Source organism: Dipodomys spectabilis, unplaced genomic scaffold (assembly GCF_019054845.1).
Source record: "Dipodomys spectabilis isolate Male_0828 unplaced genomic scaffold, ASM1905484v1 ptg000436l, whole genome shotgun sequence".
Taxonomy (NCBI): domain Eukaryota; kingdom Metazoa; phylum Chordata; class Mammalia; order Rodentia; family Heteromyidae; genus Dipodomys; species Dipodomys spectabilis.
Genome location: NW_024871113.1, coordinates 7,544,335 through 7,565,120, shown reverse-complemented (window position 1 = coordinate 7,565,120; position 20,786 = coordinate 7,544,335).

Below are 20,786 nucleotides of genomic sequence, written 5' to 3'. Positions count from 1 at the left end.
TTGGTGCGATTTATTCTTCTTCCAAAGGCGGAATGTAAGTGCAGGATGCTAGTCAGTGGCCTAAGGAAAATTATTAAAAAATGATCTTCCCTTCCTAGTCTCTTATGGAAACAGACTACTAGAGTTAGGTAATATATCAGTTGTTTGTTTCCTTCTTCTACCTTCTTTACAGCCTCCAATAAAAGGGACATCATACACTAGTCTAGTCTTGAACTTACTGCTGTGAGGTCCAGTGTATTGGCTCACTCACTATCTTAACAGAGCATGGGAGTCACCAAAAGTTTCCTACTTCAGCCCCTGGTTTTCAGACATGTTCTTCCCTGATCTTCAGCAGCATTTTTAGCTCTTCATGGTAATAAAGTTTGGCTTTCCAAGTATAGTAACTTTTATTCTCTTTTACTACCAAAAGAAGTCTCCACAGTGATCTAATAATGCACATAGTTACAGCTTGCTGATCCTTTCTTGGATAATGCAGCACAAAGTACAATCTTGAAACCATGTAACTTCTACATTGTTGTCAAGTGATTCCCTTGTTATGGGGCAATGAGAATGGGCAACATGTTCATAGCCCAGTGACTGCAGTGCTGGAATGCAGAAGTACTCTGCAGTCAGGAAGAACAAAAATCTAAACTAGTCAGTGACAATTTCAGTGACATGAAGCACAGCCTCTCCAGGGTAGAAGTGGCTTAGTGTAATCCACTAGCTAGTAAGTGGCTGGCTTGAGAGATTTTTGTCATATTGAAGATTCAGTCTAAGTCTCTGCTACTAGCAAGTGTGACATTTCACTGTGGCTTTACCTAATTGAGCTGTTAAATTTATGTATAGCCACTATCCATGGCCTTCCATTTATGGCTGATTCTCTATGATGAAGGATTACAAGGAAAATTAATAGTCATAACCAGCATCCCCTCTACCTAATGTTGGATTTCTTCTGTTGAGGATGTTCTTACATTAGACAAGTTGGTTATGCACAATGCCACTTCTGAAGGTTCACACAACTCCTTCAGCTTTCCTTATCTTTCTTCATCCATTAGTGTTTAGAATTTTTGTATCTTTGCATGTCTTAGGGGCACCTCTCTCTCCAAACAAAAAAACAGCCAGAAGCACACTTTGTTGCTTTACCAGTTGTAGGATTTTTCAATCACTGCTTTCTTTTTGGTCAGAAGTGATGATTAGCCCATCCTGAAACAGCAATCATCTTGTTTTTTGCAGATTCTAGGTGTTGAACTCAGGGCCCAAGCACTGTCTCTGAACTTCTCTTTTTTAAGAATAGTTCTTTACCATTTGAGCCACAGCTCCTCTACTGACTTTTTCGTTAGTTTATTAGAGATAAGAGTCTCAAGGACATCACTGCCCTGGGGCTGGCTTTAAACAGAGATCCTTAGATCTCAGACTCCTGATTAGCTAGGATTGTAGCTGTGAGCCACTCACTCCTGCTAGCAATTACTTTTTAACTTATCTCCACATGGTGACATAAAATATCATCATAAGGCTCCCCTTCTTCCAAGCAGTGGAGGAAGGAACTATACCTTTATAGGGTAATAGTATGAGTTGGAGTACAGGTTTTATCACAAGAAACACAGATGGCAAGAGTGTCTGGTCACCTCCTTGTGTAAATTTCTTAACTTATGTGCCTAAGGTGAGATCCAAAATACACTTATTTCATCACAGCATAGGTCATACTGCCCCACTCAATCAACCCCACAATTATGTACTCCTGGATGCTAAATAGGCATTTCCAGTCATACAATTACACTATCTTCCATGATCATGCACACTGGCATGCCAACCTTTGCCTGGAAGAGTAGTTTTGGGCCAATTTCTAGAGCACTTGCATAGCCTTCTTTTGCACCACAGACACAGGAAACATCAGGTGCTACCCTGGATTATATGAACAGAGTAGCTTCCCTGTAGTCTGGGTCCCATAGCAAAGTCTTCTCCTGTTCCAGGTTTCACATGCAATTGATAATTTTGCAAGTGCATTAATAAGGGATTTTGCTACCTGTAGTATATATTGCCTCCAAAATCCAGAGAGGACTACTAAGCACGGTTAGACTCAATGGTAAGGAACTCAGATGTGACAAGTGGCCTTTAGATAGACATGGTGTCCTGGCTTGCAACACACCAGGGGTGTCTGAAGAACTTTACAAATTCTATAAGCTCCTGGTCTGCACTTCTCTCTTCACTCTCTTCCACATGCATGTATTTTGAAAGTATTCAGAAAATGTGTCAATTCTTGCTCATTTGGTCTTTTCATATCATCATATGGAGGATAAATGTGGTCCTTACACAATAAAACTGTTGGGAACTATCTTGTAAATAACTGGTTATTTGTCTTCAATACTAATAAGAGGTTTCCCAAATAGATTTTATTTTAAAGTAATTTTTATAATTATATTATTTTCTTGATAATAGATCTCTTGAGCATAAACTAACACACCTACTTTGCTCTTTGTATAACCACAGTCATTTTAAGATGTCTCCATTATAATTGGTGTAAAAACCATGGGTTGGATTGAATGAACCTAGTTCAGTAAATTTGAAGGTATAATAAGGGTATATAATCTGGGTATAGTGGTTTCAAATTGAATTAAAGGAAATACAGAGTAATAACTGACAATGAAAAACATAATCTTTGAAGAGTGAAAAAGGATCAGGAAATAAGTAAACATTAAATATTTTTAATATGTCCATTACATATTTTCTAGGCAAGAATAAGGCTTGTGATGCATTTACTTAAGAAGCAAACATGATGGCTTAACTTCTGCATGAGATCTAGCCATTGATTTGTGGACAAGCCTTCATTCTGTGGTAATTTTCTTTTGGCAGGAAAATGTATGAGCTATCACTTTTGCATGTGGATAGGTGAGAGTGTTATATCTTTCAAATTGTAAATGAGAAACATTTCTGAAACACTTTCCCAATAGCTGGTTATAAGTTGTGGGTTTATTCAGCTGAAGTGGAAAAAACTAAACTTCTGTGTCTGAGTTACATATTCATTTCTTTTCACTGACTTAAAATTTTTCTTCTTGTCAAGTGCTCTCATGTTAGTGTTACTTATAATGGGAAAGTAGAGGATTAAAATTATATAAATAGATGTTTATTTTCCTAATGTTCAATGAAATAATGTGGACTTCAGTGATGGTTAAAGTATGATGCTCACTCTTTTACACCATTGAAGGCAATTGAGTAATCCTTGTAGGTGTAGCAAGGTAGAAGTATAATAGCTAACAACTATTTCCATTTATATGGTACTCTATGCTCAGTAAATATTAGCTTGAACTTAATGAGGTAAAGAGAACAAATATTGCATTTAATATGGTTGGAAATTGCCTCTCCCCAAAGGCTATAAGGCTGGAAACTACTTTGTTAATTTGGTCTGTCAATCAAAGTCAGGATTAAAGTAGAAAAAAGTTTGAAAGGCCATCAAATTTAATATTTTGTCATTCAGTCCTGAAAAATTTGAAAATACTTCAAATGGCAACAGAAAAATATGCCAGGAGTGATGCAATATTTCAAAGAAAATGCACAGTGTGTCTCATGTCTTCTTTGGATCTTGTAGAAGAAAGGAGCTTTGGTTAATAAATTTCTCAGAGGACTGGGAAGTTGGCTCAGTGGTAGAGCGCTTGCCTTGCATGCCTGAGGCCCTGGGTTCGATTCCTCAGCACCACATAAGCAAAAAGAAAAAAGCTGGAAGTGGCGCTGTGGCTCAACTGGTAGAGCGCTAGCCTTGAGCTGAAGAGCTGAGGGACTGCGCCCAGGCCCAGAGTTCAGGCCCCACGACTGGACCCCCCAAAAAAATTTCTCAGAGCAGGAAGGTGGGTGAGAGATAATTGAAAATAATGGCTGAAAATTCATAGAAAATAGAAATGAGTTTACAGATGATTTAAAAAACCCATCATTCTAGGAAATAAGAATTGAAATAGTAAAATGGGATGAAGTTTCTGAGGAAGAAAGTGAGGTAGTTTAGGGCTAGTTGTGATTTGCACATCTGTAATCTCAGTTAATTGAGAGGCAGAGATTGAGCAATTCGATGCCAGTCTAAGCAAAAAGTTGGTGAGACCCTTGTCTTGACAAATCAGCCTGGTGTGTCTATCACATCTGTAATCCTAGTTTGCAAAAAGTACAATAGGAAGATTGTGGTCCCAGACTAAACCTGGGATAAAAAGGACTTATGATGTAACTCAAATGGAGGAGTGCCTTCTTCTGGAGAGTGATGCCCCAAGTTTAAGCCCCCAAATTGCTAGGTAGTCATGGCTTATGCATGTGATTGTAGCTACTCAAGAGGTTTAAATAAGAGAATCCTGGTTCAAAACAGTGGTGGGGGTGGGAGGGCAGACAAAACTGGTGAGTCTTTTATCTCCAATTAACCAGCAAAATGGTAGACTGGAGGCCTGGCTCAAGTGATAGAGTGAAAGCTTGAGGTTATCAGTTAAACCTATGGTACTGGATCCCCATAAAACAAATAAGAATGGGAATGGAAATGAAATAGAAGGCAAAGTGAGGAGAAGAGAGAGGAGGGGGCGGAGGTGAGAAAAATATGTAGTGCCTCAATCCTGGAAAAAGGACTTATGGTTTGGCTACTTAATATTCAAATTATCTTATCCATTTGGATACCTTCCTATTGCAGGTCATTTAAGAGTTAGGTATCAGAGTTTATTATTCCTGCCAACTTCTCTACACATGTTTCTCCTCTTCTGTATAACTCTTCCACCATCTTTATTCAACATTCACTGAGTTGACAGGGGTGGTGTCTCTTAAGCAGAGATGGAAGCAATTGCTCAAAACTCTGTTCTCATTTTACAGTAATTAATAATAATAATAAGTTTATATACAAATACATGAATACAATACATAATAAATAGCACAGAACATAACATCGGAGTCTTTCTGGATGAGAGGAGAACTGTGGTGGCCTCACTGATGGCTTGAAGGGTTGTTTCCTTCGAGCTGTTCCCCTCCAGCTTGTGTATGCAGATGAGCACACATTTCCAGGTGATCATCTGTACTTTCCTGCTCAGGAGGGACTCCCAAAAGGTTCAAGATTTCTCTTTATGTATTTCTTCTTCCTTTTGCATACTACATAATCACACTTGTTCTACACTAATTTCTGGGAATGGGTTCTGGAAGGGTGTACATGATCCTATATTAGGGCTTATGTATTCACAAAAATACAAAGAGGCAACCAGGAGGACAACCAGGTGGTGTGCATTGATGCAAGACCAATTTTATTGCTTTCCTCAGTCTTTGGAATGCATAGAATGTTTATATGGTCATTTTTATTAACAAAGTGGTAGAATCACAACCTGTTTGGCACAAAGTAGACTTTTGCTCAGCTGTACCATCACTAATTGTATTATAGTGTACCTGGGAGGTATCAACAGATGCAAATACAGGGCATTATGGAAATGAAGCATCACTCTTGTTAACTCCTACAGGGTGTTTATGAAGGGCCTCACACCTTTCATTTGGCACCTATGCAAGTTTTGACTCTCTCAGAGGTGGTGCAAATTGATTTTCCATAATTTTTTTCTTTATTTACAATCTGGCTTTTTGAAATCTTCCCAAGTGAATGTGAGAAAACCAAAATGGTTTCTTAAAGATTAGTAAATGAAAAATTAGGACACAATAATTTCTGATAGGTATAATGTGAATGGTACTTATGATATATGCTCATTATTGTGTATTAACAATTATATGGTATTACTTAGATAGTTTAGGAGCCAATTCTACTGTATGTAGATAACATATAATTAAATTCACATTCATAAAGAGTATTTATGTTTTTATATTGAAGGGCAATATATCTTGACCTATAACTCTCAAAAATCAAATAATTTAATACTGTTTCAAGTTTATCTATTTAGAAGAGATCCTTTTAAAATCTAAGTCAGGATCTAAGTGTGGTAGTATATATGTGTAATCTCTGCATGCAGGAGTTTCAATAGGAAGACTACAAATCATACTGGACTTCAAATGAAAACCTGTTTCACCATCTCCCAATCAATCAGTGAGCCAATAATCCACCAATAAGAATCAATAATGTTATGTGATTAGTCAGAGCAAGCCTCAGTTATCTTTTCATCACTGGTAGAAATTAAAATTTTGAAATTCGCAGATTATGGAAGTAGAACATTTTCAAAATTCCAAAGGACATTAGGTTACTTTAAAGATTTTTGGTGTTCTAATCTGCAAATGGTATGTGACCTAACATGCATGCTATTAGCTTGAGTTAGACTACTGGCAGGGTACATATACTAAAACATATTAGAAGCTGAGCACTTGGGGTTCAAGCCTGTAATCCTAGGTATTCAGAAGGCAGAAATCTAAGGTTCAAAGCCATCCTGGGTAGGAAAGTCCATAAAACTCTTTCTATTAACCAAACAAAAAGCCAGAAATAGAGCTCTGGCTCAAATCATATAACACTAGCCTCGAGAATAAAAGCTCATGAAGAGCACCCAGGCTCTAAGTTCAAGCCCCAGGACAAGCACAGAAAGAAGAATAAAAACATTGTGCATCATAAAGATTTATATCAATTAAAAATAAGTAAAGAGATAAAGAGAGCTGTAATTTGGTTGAATAGTGCTGACTTAACACATGCAATACTCTGAGCTTTATCCATAGACGTTAAAGAACTATGGAAAGAATGAAAAACAACTAAAGTATTTTAATGTAGTACAGGTTAAACAGGTGTCTTTTTGGGATAGCTATTCTTATGCAATGCAAAAATAGTACAAATGCATAGATAATCACTTGTAAGCAGCAGAATGAGTAACAATAACATATTTTTCTAATGCTGGTGATGATACTGCTTTTATAAGCTTTATTTTCAAATACTAACTTTGATATTTATACATGTGAGACAACTTGGATGCTTTACAATTCCAATAGGGTTAAAAGAGCATATGCTTATTATAATAGTCTTTCCTATAGCCTAATCTTACTACCTGTAAGACAAAGTCTAGCAGTTTCTATCTTTGAGAAAATAAAATGTATAAATTTGAGTCTTTTGTAAGCAATGGTATTTTCTAGTATCATCAAATTCTGGTCTTGGTCCCAGAAGAAATTATGCTCCAACTACATTCTTGTATTACTTATTCTCTCTCTCTCTCTCTCTCTCTCTCTCTCTCTCTATATATATATATATATATATATATATTTTTTTTTTTTTTTTTTTTTTTTTGTCGGTCGTGGGGCTTGAACTCTGGGCCTGGGCGCTGTCCCTCAGCTCCTCAGCTCAAGGCGAGCACTCCTCTACCACTTGAGCTACAGCGCCACTTCCGGTTTTCTGGTGGTTTATTGGAGATAGGAGTCTCACAGTCTTTCCTGCCTGGGCTGGCTTTGAACCGCGATCCTCAGATCTCAGCCTCCTGACTAGCTAGGATTACAGGCGTGAGCCACCAGCTTCCGGCTTACTTATTCTATATTACGTGTTAGCATTTATTTCAGGCATTTTCGCAATGTGTAAGGTTGATAATAGATCCTTTATTTTTGATGTTGACTTGTAAAAGGGAAAGTAAACAATACACATATTGACAATAGAACTTATCAGAATTACACGAAATAGAATCCAGTTATTCAAGCAATTTAAGTAGCTCACTCCTTAAGGATGGAGTTCCAAGAGGTAAAGAAGGGATTCCTGGGTGTTTTTATATCTTGACTATAGGCTGACAACAGTATTCCAAAACACAATTCAAAAAGTATAATTTCTAAACTAAAATAATAGCTGTCATGTACACCATTCAATGTTAGTCTATATTGATTAAACATTGATCATGGAGATCTTTATATCCTCATGTAAAATATAATGTGTATGTATAGATGCACATACATAGTGAAATAACTTCCTAAGCCCTTGGCACGTGAGAGGTTCTCTGACATTCTCTGCTCTTTTTTAAAATAGCATTTAGTATTTAGAAAGGAGCCAGTAATTGCTAAATTTATTTATTGACCCACGATGGCTTGTAACCTATGAATTAAATTATGTAGATTTGAATTTCATACTCTCTATTATATTTCTTACAATACAATTTAATAGATACTGGTTTTTAGTTCCAAAAATAGTAGTTGGGAACATTGATATTACATTTTTGTGATTAAATGGAAATAGCCTTTTCCAGCTAAGAAAAAGTAAGGATTCTAGAGAGAAGTTATTTTCTTGTGTAGGTTCAGAGGGCTGAGAAGACTCCTTGATAAGATGTTAGTCCAGCTCCACTGCAAAGTTGGAGAAGGGTACAAATACCAGAGGGACTGTGTCTGAAAACCAAAGCTATCTATCTCACAACAATATCTGAATATATGAACCATAAAGACCCCAGGTTTTAGGTATGCATATATCCTCAAATATTTTAGTATACTGACCAAAATGTCACAAAGAACCCAGTACATATCAAATCTTTAAACAATGACATTTCTTTGCAAAAGCTGAAAGATAACTTGAATTTTAATATTAAATCTTCTGAAATTATGGCATAACTATTATATTTTTACAATTCTACATACATTTTAACTAGTAAATAAGTAAGTGCTATAGGCAGCCATCACAGAGAGCCATGTGGAGAGAGTCACATAAAGGAGAAGGAGGTTTACTTTATAAGGAGGTTTATTGGGGGAGCATCTTTCCTATGGCACAGGAAGCAATATGAAGCCTGCCCCTATCCAGGTGAATCCTTATAACTTCTAGAGCTAAGGGTGGGAGGTAGTTGGGTCTGGGAGAAGGGTGGGAATGCCAACCAATTCCAGGAGAGTTCTAGGGCAGGGAGGAGTTCAGGTCTGAAGGTGGGGGGGAATTCTGCTGATGTACCTGGAGGCTGTAAGCTGCTTCAGGGAGTGAAGTGGGAAGGGCTGAGGACCTGATATGGAGGGAATGCTAACAAGTACTACTCCTGAGTCCTGTTAAAATTCTGTCTGTATTGTATACATTTTCCTTTCCTCTCCATAGCTCAATACTATGAATAAATAATATAAATGATAGAAAGGAATGTTAATACACTTTGAATTATCAGTATAATTATAAAACACACATTTACCTAGAGTGGAACAAAGCTTACTTATGATATATGAGGATCCATAGAGAAATCTGCTTCCTTTTTCTGGCACAGGAGGCATTGGGGTTTTTCAGGCAAGTTATCATTGTCTTCTGTTTTTGTGTAGAAAAGAATCTAAGAACAATATATATATATATATGTATATATAAATAACCTTTTGCTATCTTATATCAACTACTATATATGACTTAATATACTTTAAGTATAAATGAATAAAATGTAATTTTACTCTGCTTTATTAGTTCACTTCATTAAAATTTGGGTAGGGTAAGAATTTCCAGTATTAAGCATTCAATAATACATCCATGCATAGATATATTGACAAGTCAATTATAAAAAGTAAAATTATGTTTAAACCTATAGCCATTTTAATGAGCTAATTTTGGTACCAGTGCTCTCAGACATGGCATTAAATAGAAGGAACAATAAACTATGTACATCAGTGTTAACAAAGAAAAATTATACATCTAGATGTAATTTTAAAGAATAGTAAATGTCAGATTTTGTAAACTGTTTCCAGCATAGGAAAATATTGTCATTTTGTGTTTAGAATATACTTAATGAAAACATTCTGATAGCAAATTATAGAGAATAATCTGTGGACCCCAATACTTATCTATGTAGATTAGAATAAATCATTTAAATCATTTATGCTGAACATTTTCTTTAATTTCTAATTTACCTCTTAGCCTTGGTTAAAGATAGAAATATTGACATCTGCCAAGCTCATAGGAATAGCTATGCCTAGCAGTCATTCCCATCTGATCTCAGTCCCAGCCATAGTGATATATATATATATATATATATATATATATATATATATATAAATTCTCTTTGGAAATAGCACTGTGGCTCAAGTGGTAGAGCACTTACCGAGAGCTGAAGAGCTCAGGGACAGCACCCAGACCCAGAGTTCCCGAGGACTACAAAAAAACCACCACCACAGCAAAAACAAAACAAAAAATACAATTCTTTTAACGTGATCTCTATTTTTTTCCTTTATAAGTCTGAGATCCTCTTTCATTTCAATGATATGCTTTAAGGAAAATCACTGAATTCTTCTACTTGGTTCAGTAAATTGGTCTTAATCCCTTTTTTCTTAGACTTGGCAAACAATAAGAGAGGACTTGTGTTAGAGAAAATAAAGAAACAGGAAAGATTTCCAGATGGGGAGACTATAAACTTGCTATATAAATTCTGGCACCATTTTAATTTAAGTATTGTCTTATTATTTGCTTTTTAAATTTTTTTCATTGTTTGCTTTTAAAGTAATGAAATGTGTAACAGTTCTACTGATGGGCTTGCATACAGTGAAGATGCCTGCATATTAAAGTTTCGCTAAAGCTTACTAAATATTAGGGATTATACTTTATGGCAACAAGTGGGATGAATATAATTTTTTTCTCTAAATCTCACCAACCATTTACCTTCACTTTGTCATTCTCACTTTTCTCACTTGAATGCTCTTAACATTTGCTTATAAGATAAAGGTACCACTCATCTTTTCACACGCTCTCCCTTAACTCTATACTATTTTGAGTATATGAGTATATGTATTATTCTTAGACAAAGTTGCAATTAAAACTCAGCCCTGTAAGCACGGTACTCACGTTTTTGCAAAGGACAAATAAGAAAAGTTATTAGCTGAAGTAAGCATGCTGTCTTAGAAAGAAACTAAAGCAAGGACCCATCCAATAGACACACTTCCCTTACTTACACCATGGACTACAGTGAAGCAAACACTTCTTTAGTACTCTGCATGTAACATTTTTTGTATTAGAAATCTTCGTTTTGCCTGTCCTCTTCAGGAATTAACTTAGAAACTGTCTTCTATAAGAGCTTGCTTTGGCAAAGGCAGTACTCAGAGGCAAGTTTATAGCTCTGAGCTCCTACATCAACAAATTAGAGAGATCTGAAACTAACAATTTAATGACACATCTAAACCTCCTTGAAAAAGAGCAGCAAGATAAACCCCAATCCAGTAGACGGAAAGAAATAATCAAAATTAAATCAGAATTACATCAATTAGAATCCAAATAAACTATAGAAAGAATCAACAAAACAAAGAGTTGGTTCTTCGAAAAACTTAATAAAATTGACAGACCCTTAGCAAATCTTATCAGAAAAAGAAGAGAACACACCCAAATTAATAAACTCAGAGATGAGAATGGAAACATCACCACGGAAACAACCAAGATTCAGAACATTATAAGGGAATACTTCTCAAAACTTTATGCTAATAAGTTTGAGAACTTGACAGAAATGGACCTCTTCCTAGCAAATATTGACAGGCCAAAACTAAACCAAGATGAGTTAAACTATCTTAACAGGCCCAATTCAAGCATTGAAATAGAAACAGCAATAAGAGACCTCCCAGCTAAGAAAAGTCCAAGACCAGATGGTTTTACAACGAAATTTTACAAGGCCTTCAAAGCAGAGCTCACACCAATTCTCCTCCAACTCTTCAATGAAATTCAAAGAGAAAGCTCACTACCGAACACATTCTATGAAGCCATCATAACCCTCATCCCAAAACCAGGCAGGGACTCATCAAAGAAAGAGAACTATAGACCCATTTCTTTGATGAACATTGATGCAAAACTTCTCAACAAAATTTTGGCCAATCGACTTCAACAATTCATCCAAAAAATCATACACCACGATCAAACAGGATTCATTTCAGGGATGCAAAGCTGGTTCAATATACACAAATCAATTAATATTATTCATCACATCAACAGGAGCAAGAATAAGAACCACATGGTTATCTCAATAGACGCAGAAAAAGCATTCGACAAGATCCAACACCCCTTTATGATGAAGGTTTTGGAAAAATTAGGAATCCATGGAACATTCCTCAATACAATAAAGGCTGTATATGACAAACCTACAGCCAGCATTATACTCAATGGTGAAAAACTAAAGCCATTTCCTCTTAACTCAGGAACAAGACAAGGATGCCCACTCTCTCCACTTCTCTTCAATCTAGTATTAGAATGCCTAGCTACAGCAATAAGACAAGATGCAGACATAACAGGGATCCAAATAGGGAAAGAAGAAATAAAACTCTCCCTCTTTGCAGACGACATGATCTTGTATTTAAAGAATCCCATAGACTCCACTCCCAAATTACTCAAGCTGATTCAAAACTTTGGCAAAGTAGCAGGTTATAAAATTAACCCCCCAAAATCAATGGCTTTTCTGTATGCCAACAATGAGAAAAGTGTGGCTGAAATTAGGAAAGCAACTCCATTTGTAATAGCCCCACAAAAAATAAAATACCTAGGAATTAACTTAACTAAAGAAGTGAAGGACCTCTATGATGAAAACTTTAAAATCTTGAAAAAGGAAATCAACACAGAACTTAAAAAATGGCAAAACCTCCCATGCTCCTGGATTGGAAAGATTAACATCGTGAAAATGGCAATACTTCCCAAGGCTATCTACAAATTCAACGCAATACCTATCAAAATTCCACCCTCCTTCTTCAAGGAAATAGAAGAGGCAATCCAAAAATTCATATGGAACAATAAAAGACCTCGAATTGCAAAAATGCTCCTCAACGGAAAGAACACTGCTGGAGGAATATCAATACCAAATTTCAAACTCTACTATAAAGCCATAGTAATCAAAACAGCTTGGTATTGGCATAAGAACAGACCTCAGGACCAATGGAATAGAATTGAAAACCCAGAAATGAACCTACAGACCTATAGCCATCTAATCTTCGATAAGGGAGCTAAAACAATAGAATGGAAGAAAGAGAGCTTCTTCAGTAAATGGCGCTGGCAAAACTGGTTAACTACATGTAGAAAACTAAAGCTAGATCCTTATATATCACCCTGCACCAGAATCAACTCCAAATGGATCAAAGACCTTGAACTCAAAGCAGACACGCTGAAAACATTACAGTATGGAATAGGAGAAACCCTGGGTCTCCTTGGCTCAGGCCGAAATTTTCTGAATAGAGACCCGGAAACACAACAAATCAAAGAAAGGTTGGACAAATGGGATTGCATAAGGTTGCAGAGCTTCTGCAGGGCAAATGACATAGCTAGCAAGATCAATAGAAAGCCCATGAAGTGGGAGAAGATCTTTACTAGCCATACAACGGACAAGGGTCTCATGTATAAAATATACTTGGAACTCAAAAAATTAAACCACCCAACAACAAATCCTCAAAGAAACAACTGCCCAATAAGTAAGTGAGCGAAAGACTTAAAGAGAAGCTTCTCTGAAGAAGAAAGAAGGATGGCCAATAGACACATGAAGAAATGTTCAACATCCCTAGCCATAAAAGAAATGCAAATCAAAACAACATTGAGATATCACCTCACTCCAGTTAGAACAGCAAAAATCAAGAACTCTAACAACAACAGATGCTGGAGGGGATGTGGACAGAAAGGAACCTTACTTCATTGTTGGTGGGAATGTAAACTTGTTCAACCACTTTGGAAAGCAGTATGGAGGTTCCTCAAAAGACTTCACATAGAACTCCCCTATGACCCAGCAATCCCACTTTTGGGCATTTACCCTAATGTTTACAAAAAAGACCACACTAAAGCTACCAGCACAACTATGTTTATTGCAGTATTGTTTACCATAGCTAAGATATGGAACCAACCCAGATGCCCCTCAGTAGATGAATGGATCAAGAAAATGTGGTATATATACACAATGGAATTCTATGCCTCCATCAGAAAGAATGACATTTCCCCATTTGTTAGGAAATGGAAAGGCTTGGAAAAAATTATATTAAGTGAAGTAAGCCAGGCCCAAAGAAACATAGGTCCCATGGTTTCCCTTATTTGCAATATCTAGTATAGGTATGAGTCAAGTGGAAAAAGTCAGAGAATGTGATGTTAGGAAAACGAACCCTCAAATATGTATTTTAATGTTTTTGTTTCTTTCATGCATGTGTTTCTAAGGCATTTATAAGATTATTTCTTTGTTGCTTTGTATGTCCCTCCCCCACAGTGTAACCCCGCTTTCACTATATTTGATGTCAGTATAACATGTGGAGGAGACGGGGACAAACAAGTCGTTTAAGGATTCAGGTGGACCTGTTGCAACAATGAGAAGTACAAAATGTCATGTCAAAACCAGCTTTACAATGTCGGTGTGGGGGGGGAGCGGGGGTATGATTGGGTGGGGGGGAAGGGGGAGGATGGGAAGGGAGGTGAAGGGTAAACAAAGGAGGAGGCTGCAATGCTTGGTAAGAAATGTATGCATTATCTTGCCCATGTAATTGTAACCCCTCTGTACAGTATGTTCTCAAATAAAATAAAATAAAATTAAAAAAAAAAAAGCTTGCTTTGCAGAGGGGGGTGGGGGGAGGATGGGAAGAGATGGGAAGGGGAAACAAAGGAGGAGGCTACAATGCTTGATAAGAAATGTACTCATTATCTTGCCCATGTAATTGTAACCCCTCTGTACAGTATTTTCACAATAAAAAATAAATTAAAATTTGAAAAAAGCTTGCTTTGATAGCCTGAGGATAGCCAGGCTATACTACTCTGATCCCACTCTGATCCCATTTCTACCTCTACCAAAGCAGAGTTAACACAGTGTTTCCAGTTACTTTTGTTGTTGTTTTAATTGTAAAAGTGATGTACAGAGGGGTTACAGTTATTTAAGTCAGGTATTGAGAGCATTTCTTATGAACAGTGTCACCTCTTCCCTCATTTTCTCCCAGTTTTTCCTTCCTGACTCCCCCCACTCCACCAAAATTGTACAGTTCATTTCAAACAGTGTCTAGTGTCATTGTTGAACTAGTTCACCCTTTGTCCCACCATTTGTGTGCTTCCATTTCCCCTCCCCAAATCACATGAACTTACATACAAGGCAAAAGGTACAGAAATCAAAAAATAGCAATCAAAAAGGAACAATAGAAGGGAAAAAAACAAAAAGTAAAATAAAAAACCCTCTCCTTTCCATTTCTTGGAGTTCATTTTGATACATATCATTTTATATGATCATTTGCACATAGCTATTGAGCCCTTGTGATCCTTTCCTATGAATATCTTCTTTTGATTTCACTGTGTGAATGCTTAGAATCCTGTTTAACATATCATGCCCAAGTGTAATTTTTTTTATCTTTTACTATCTGAGTTTACTTCTAGATTTATAGGTACATTCTAATTATTACAAATGAAGAAAATCATGCAACGTATGTTTCTTTGGGTCTGATTTACTTTGCTTACTTACTTTACTTTCCAAGTCTTTCCATTTCCTTACAAATGGAACAATGTTATTCTTTCTGATGGATGCATAGAATTTCATTATGTATATATATATATGCATAAACATATATACATATATACCTATATGCATATATACAAAAACTATATATATATATATATATATATATATATCACAGTTGTGGGGCTTGAACTATGGGCCTGGGTGCTATCCCTCAGCTCTTCAGTTCAAGGCGTGTGCTCTAACACTTGAGCCACAGCATCACTTCCTACCACATTTTCTTGATCCATTTGTCCCCTGAAGGGGATCTGGAGGATTCCATATCTTAACTATGGTATATAATTTTTCAATGAGCATAGTTGTGCTGGTGGCTTTAGTGTGGCCTGGTTTGTGGTCTGTTGGATAAATACGAAGGAGTGGGATTGCTGGGTTATATGGAAGCTCTTCAGAAACTGTCTCTTCTCTAGCCTATGTCCGTGAAAAGTTTTGGTCTTTGCACTATTGTATTCATAGTAATTACTGAAGAGTTGTTTAATTGGCTGAATCAATATATTAAATAGAATAGAATAAATATAAATCTTCTTTCCTTTCTGATTAAAGGCAATAAGTCAATTACTGACTAGCATGCAAAAAAAAAACAAACCACTTTGAGCTTTGTGTTAGCTTCATTTTACCATGAACAAATAGTTGATACAATCAACTTGAAGATGAGAGTTATCTTGATTCAGTTTTTTAAAGTGTCTGTGTGTGAATAATTGCCATTCTTGTTTTGAAATTGTGGCAGCATAGTACATCATGGTGAAATCATGTGGTGGGTGAGGTCTATTCGTCTAATGACCAGAAAGCAAAATAGAAAAAGATGAGGGGTTAGGGTGCCAATATTCCCAGAGGTGATGGCTGGTAGGATTCCAACAAGGCTTCACTTCTTACTGATTTCACCACCCTATAATGGTGCCAGAGGCTAGGCATCAACCTCCTGACCAATGGATTAGAAGATATTCAAGAGATACGCAAACCATAATAGATTTGTGGAGGAGGATCTTTTATACATTATTCAACTTTTGATGCAATATATAGCAACAAACAAAACAAAATTAGTAAACTTGTTAGTAAATTTTTTCAATTTCAAATGAAAAAACCTGTGTTGAAGTGAAAATATCTATGGGTATTAAAGCTTTGCTCAACTTAATTAAAAGATGGACAATAATGAAAAATTATTGTATGTGCCCTGCAATACTTAGTGCAGCCTTTTATATTAAATATTTTACAAACATTCAAGCTGGATAAATTTGGAATATATTAAGTGTGTTATTTCATCTCAGCTACTCATAATTTGCATAGTGCAGTAAAACCTCTGAAAAGTCTTACAATAGACATATGGCTTTTAAAATATATTTGATAAATATATGTGGCAATATTAATGTCCCCCTATGTAGAGTTTCCAGGAAACTCCTTTGAGACATTAATCTAGTCACCTGTGTATAACATTTATATGCACATCTTGAGTAAGGAGAATGAAAAGAGAGTTCTTATGTGGGACATAGTGCTCTTTTCTAAGACCTCTTGTTCTGAGAAATATTAAAACTGAACTTGCAACACAAAATGGCCCAAAGAATTTGTTGTCTGAAGAGTTAGGAATCTGAGTAAATAATAGTGGTCTGAAAGTATCTTGCCAGTTAAAGGATATGAGAAGAAAGAAACTAAGAATGATTGCTTTCAAAGCAATTATTGTTTTCCAGTTGTTTTTGGATAGTTTATTGTAGATAAATGTTCTCACAGACTTTCCTGGATTAGCTTCGAATATGATCCTCAGATCTCAGCCTCCTGCAGAGCTAGGATTAGAGGCTAGATCCATCCAAGGCAAGGTGATAATTGTTAAATAAAGGAGAGTTGTAGGAAAAAAAGGAAAAAAAAAGAAGAGCAGGGATGAAGAGTAATAAGAATGATATTCTCCCTTTGACTAAAAATTATAGATTTTTTAACCCCAGCAAAAGAGGATGAATCTGAACTCTTGTTCTTTTTCACCTACTTTTCTGACTCACGTATATGGAGCTTTTTTCCTTACCTTTCTCCTGTAGTTTGGGGGGAGTCCTGGAGGCATGCTAGGGCACAACAAATAAGCAGTGTATTCACATGATTGTATCCTAAACTTCTAGCTATTTTTGAGACAGACTTAAGATCTCTGTTGAGTCTGCAAGATAAAAGTCTTAAGCATAGAAGTCCCTTATCTTTGTGCAATTTTTATAAACTGTCATCCCCTCAGTACTATGGAAACTTTAGAATTTTAATGTGTAGCATTCCAAACACATAAGTTTTTTGTTTTACCAAATTCTATATCACACACTAAGCATCTCTAAATCCCAATGAGAGTATATTTTGTTGGAGATATTTTTGAAAATATTTAGGAGGTATTTTACTTTATTAAAGAAAATAATGTTACTATTAAGAAAATAATGTTAACCTGTAATCTACAAGAAGTAATCACAATATAGCAAAAGAATTCAGAAACAATGTCAGAAATAATTGGTTATTGTGAGATTCCGCTTTGAAAAACAAAACAAAAAAATGGAGTTTTAGTAGCTTCCATGGAAGGGACTTAAGATCTCTGGATACCTTTAAAAAAAAAAAACCAGACTAAATTGAGAGTTTTTATGTCTTATGAGTAATTGGTATATTGTATATAAAGTGAAGTGGTTCATGTATTTATTTGTTCATTCAAAAACTGGGTGGAAAGTTATAATCATCAGACTGGATCAGACCTAGATTTGGAACCAAGAAATTCTAGAATCCAGTAGCGATACAGGAAAGGAAGAAGACAGTGCTGGAGAAGATGATGAAGAAGACTAATGTAGTGGATGAGTATGATCTTGGTACATTGCTTGCATGTATAGAAATATGAAAATAAAACTACTCATACAAGAAAAAATGCTATAATACATTTACAACAAAAATCAGAAAGGTAAAATAACGTGGAATGTGACATTAAATTATCCTATTGGAGGTCAGAATTGGATTTTCAGAGAAATTGATGTCTTATTTACAATCCAAGATACTTTTAGTATATGGAAAAAGATTAAGAGGAGAAGAGAATGTGAATTTACACAGAGATAAGAATATTGGCTGCAGAGACTTGAATTATACATGGTAACTTTTTTTTTTTTGTCTATCGTGGGTCTTGAACTCTGGGCCTGGGCGCTGTCTCTGCCCGCTTCACCTCAAGGCTAGCGCTGTACCGCTTGAGCCACAGCGCCACTTCTGGTTTTCTAGTGGTTTATTAGAGATAAGAGTTTCACGGATTTTCCTGCCGAGCTGGTGCTGAACTGCAATTCTCAGATCTCAGCCTCCTGAGTAGCTAGGATTACAGGTGTGAGCCATTGGCGCCCAGCTACATGGTAACTTTGAAAGACATAAACATGACTTGGCGTATCACATTTTGCAAGTGCCCAGAATAAGAATGAGTTGGAATAAATTCTAGAAGTATCAGAGAAAAGAGAATGGATGTATGATTTATAAACATATTTAATAATGTTAATAATACATTTAAAATAGCTAACATCTATTGAATATTGCCTGCTAGACACTGTACTGATTTCTTTTTATGCATTATCATATTTATTCCTCTTAATTTTTTATTAAATAGATATTTAAATAAGGAATTTTATTTTAAATCATTTAAAAATATTGTGCACTTAAATGAACATTGCAACCCCTCCTACAACCTTTTCAACTTCATAAAATTAAAAACAATTAGAGAACTGAGACTTGAGAAACTCAAGGGTAAACCTCTCTAACAGAAATGGAGACTTATTGTGTATGGAATTCTATGCCTCCATCAGAAAGAATGGCATTGCCCCATTTGTTAGGAAATGGAAAGACTTGGAAAAAATTATATTAAGTGAAGTAAGCCAGGCCCAAGGAAACATAGGTCCCATGATTTCCCTTATTTGCAATAACTATTATATGTCTGAGTCAAGCAGAAAAGGTCAGATAAATTGATGTTAAGGAAATGAACCCTACCTTATGTATTCAAATGTTTTTTTTTTCTTTCATGCAATTGTTTCTAACATAGTTATTAGATGATTTCTATGTTGCTTTGTATGTCCCTCCTCCACAGTATAACCCCTGCTTTCACTGTATTTGATGTTGGTATAATTTGTGGAGGGGAAGGGCAAAAACAAATCATTTAACTAGGGATACATGTGGACCCATTGCAACAATGAGATGTACAAGTCGTTAAGTCAAAAAACGAACTTTACAACTTTGGTGGGGGGTGGGGGAGTATGGGAAGGGATGGAAAGAGGAAACAAGGAGACAAAGAGGAGGCAACAATGCTTGATAAGAAATGTACTCGAGGGGCTGGGAAGGTGGCTCAGTGGTAAAGCGCTTGCCTTGCATGCCTGAGGCCCTGGGTTCGATTCCTCAGCACCACATAAACAAAAAGAAAAAAAGCCGGAAGTGGCGCTGTGGCTCAAGAGGTAGAGCACTAGCCTTGATCTAAAGAGCTAAGGGACAGCACCCAGGCCCAGAGTTAGGCCCCACGACCGGACCCCCTCCTTCCCCCGCAAAAAAGAAATGTACTCAATATCTTATCCATGTAATTGTAACTCCTTTGTACGGTGTTCTCACAATTTAAAAAAAAAAAAAGAAATATTTTACAGGAAAAGAAAAAAAAAGAAATGGAGACTTATTTCTATTCATACTTACTGTCTCTTTCTAAAGTCAACTTATTTCTCCTCTGTAAATGAATGGCAGAAAAGAGAATGCAACCATAAATGTAAATTTGGTGATCAGCAGCATAAATTGCAGGAGAAAAAATTATTTCCATTATTACTATTAAATTACTACCATCATATAAAAACAATCAGATTATTAGAAGTATATCATTACTGATGATGACTACATAAAACTGTCATGAACAGCACCTCCAAGTGTTCTGATAAGAGAAAAAAGATAGGCTGGAGTTTAACCTTTCTTTTTATTGAGTTTGTAGCTAATGCAGAATTATTTTTACAGCTGTTGCCTTGGTATAATTTATGTCTTCTATTTCCTCTTATGCTCATAAATAAAACACAACTTTAAAATATCTGAAATTACAATGACATTACAGGATAATTCCATTTTCTTGTAACTAAATTTTAATGACAATTCAAAAATAATAATTTTTTCTTTTACTATTCTTTGTGTGTATTTTCTTTTTTTTAAATTTAATTTTATTTTCAAGGTGAGCTACAGAGGTGTTACAGTTACATATGTAAGGTAGTGAGTACATTTCTTGTTGAACATTGTTATACCTTCCTTGTTTTTCTCTCACTTTCCCTCCCCTCATTCCAGCCCCCACAAATTGTAAAGTTCATTTCCAACATATTGTCTTGTGAGCATCACTGTTGCATTTGTTTGCCCTTTGTCCTTTGTCTCACCATTTTGTTGTTCCCCTTTCTTCCCTAATGCAGATAATGTATATACAATACACAGGGTACCAAAATCAAATACAGTGACAATAGGAGATTAACCATAGGAAAAAAAGAGAAAGGAAAAAAA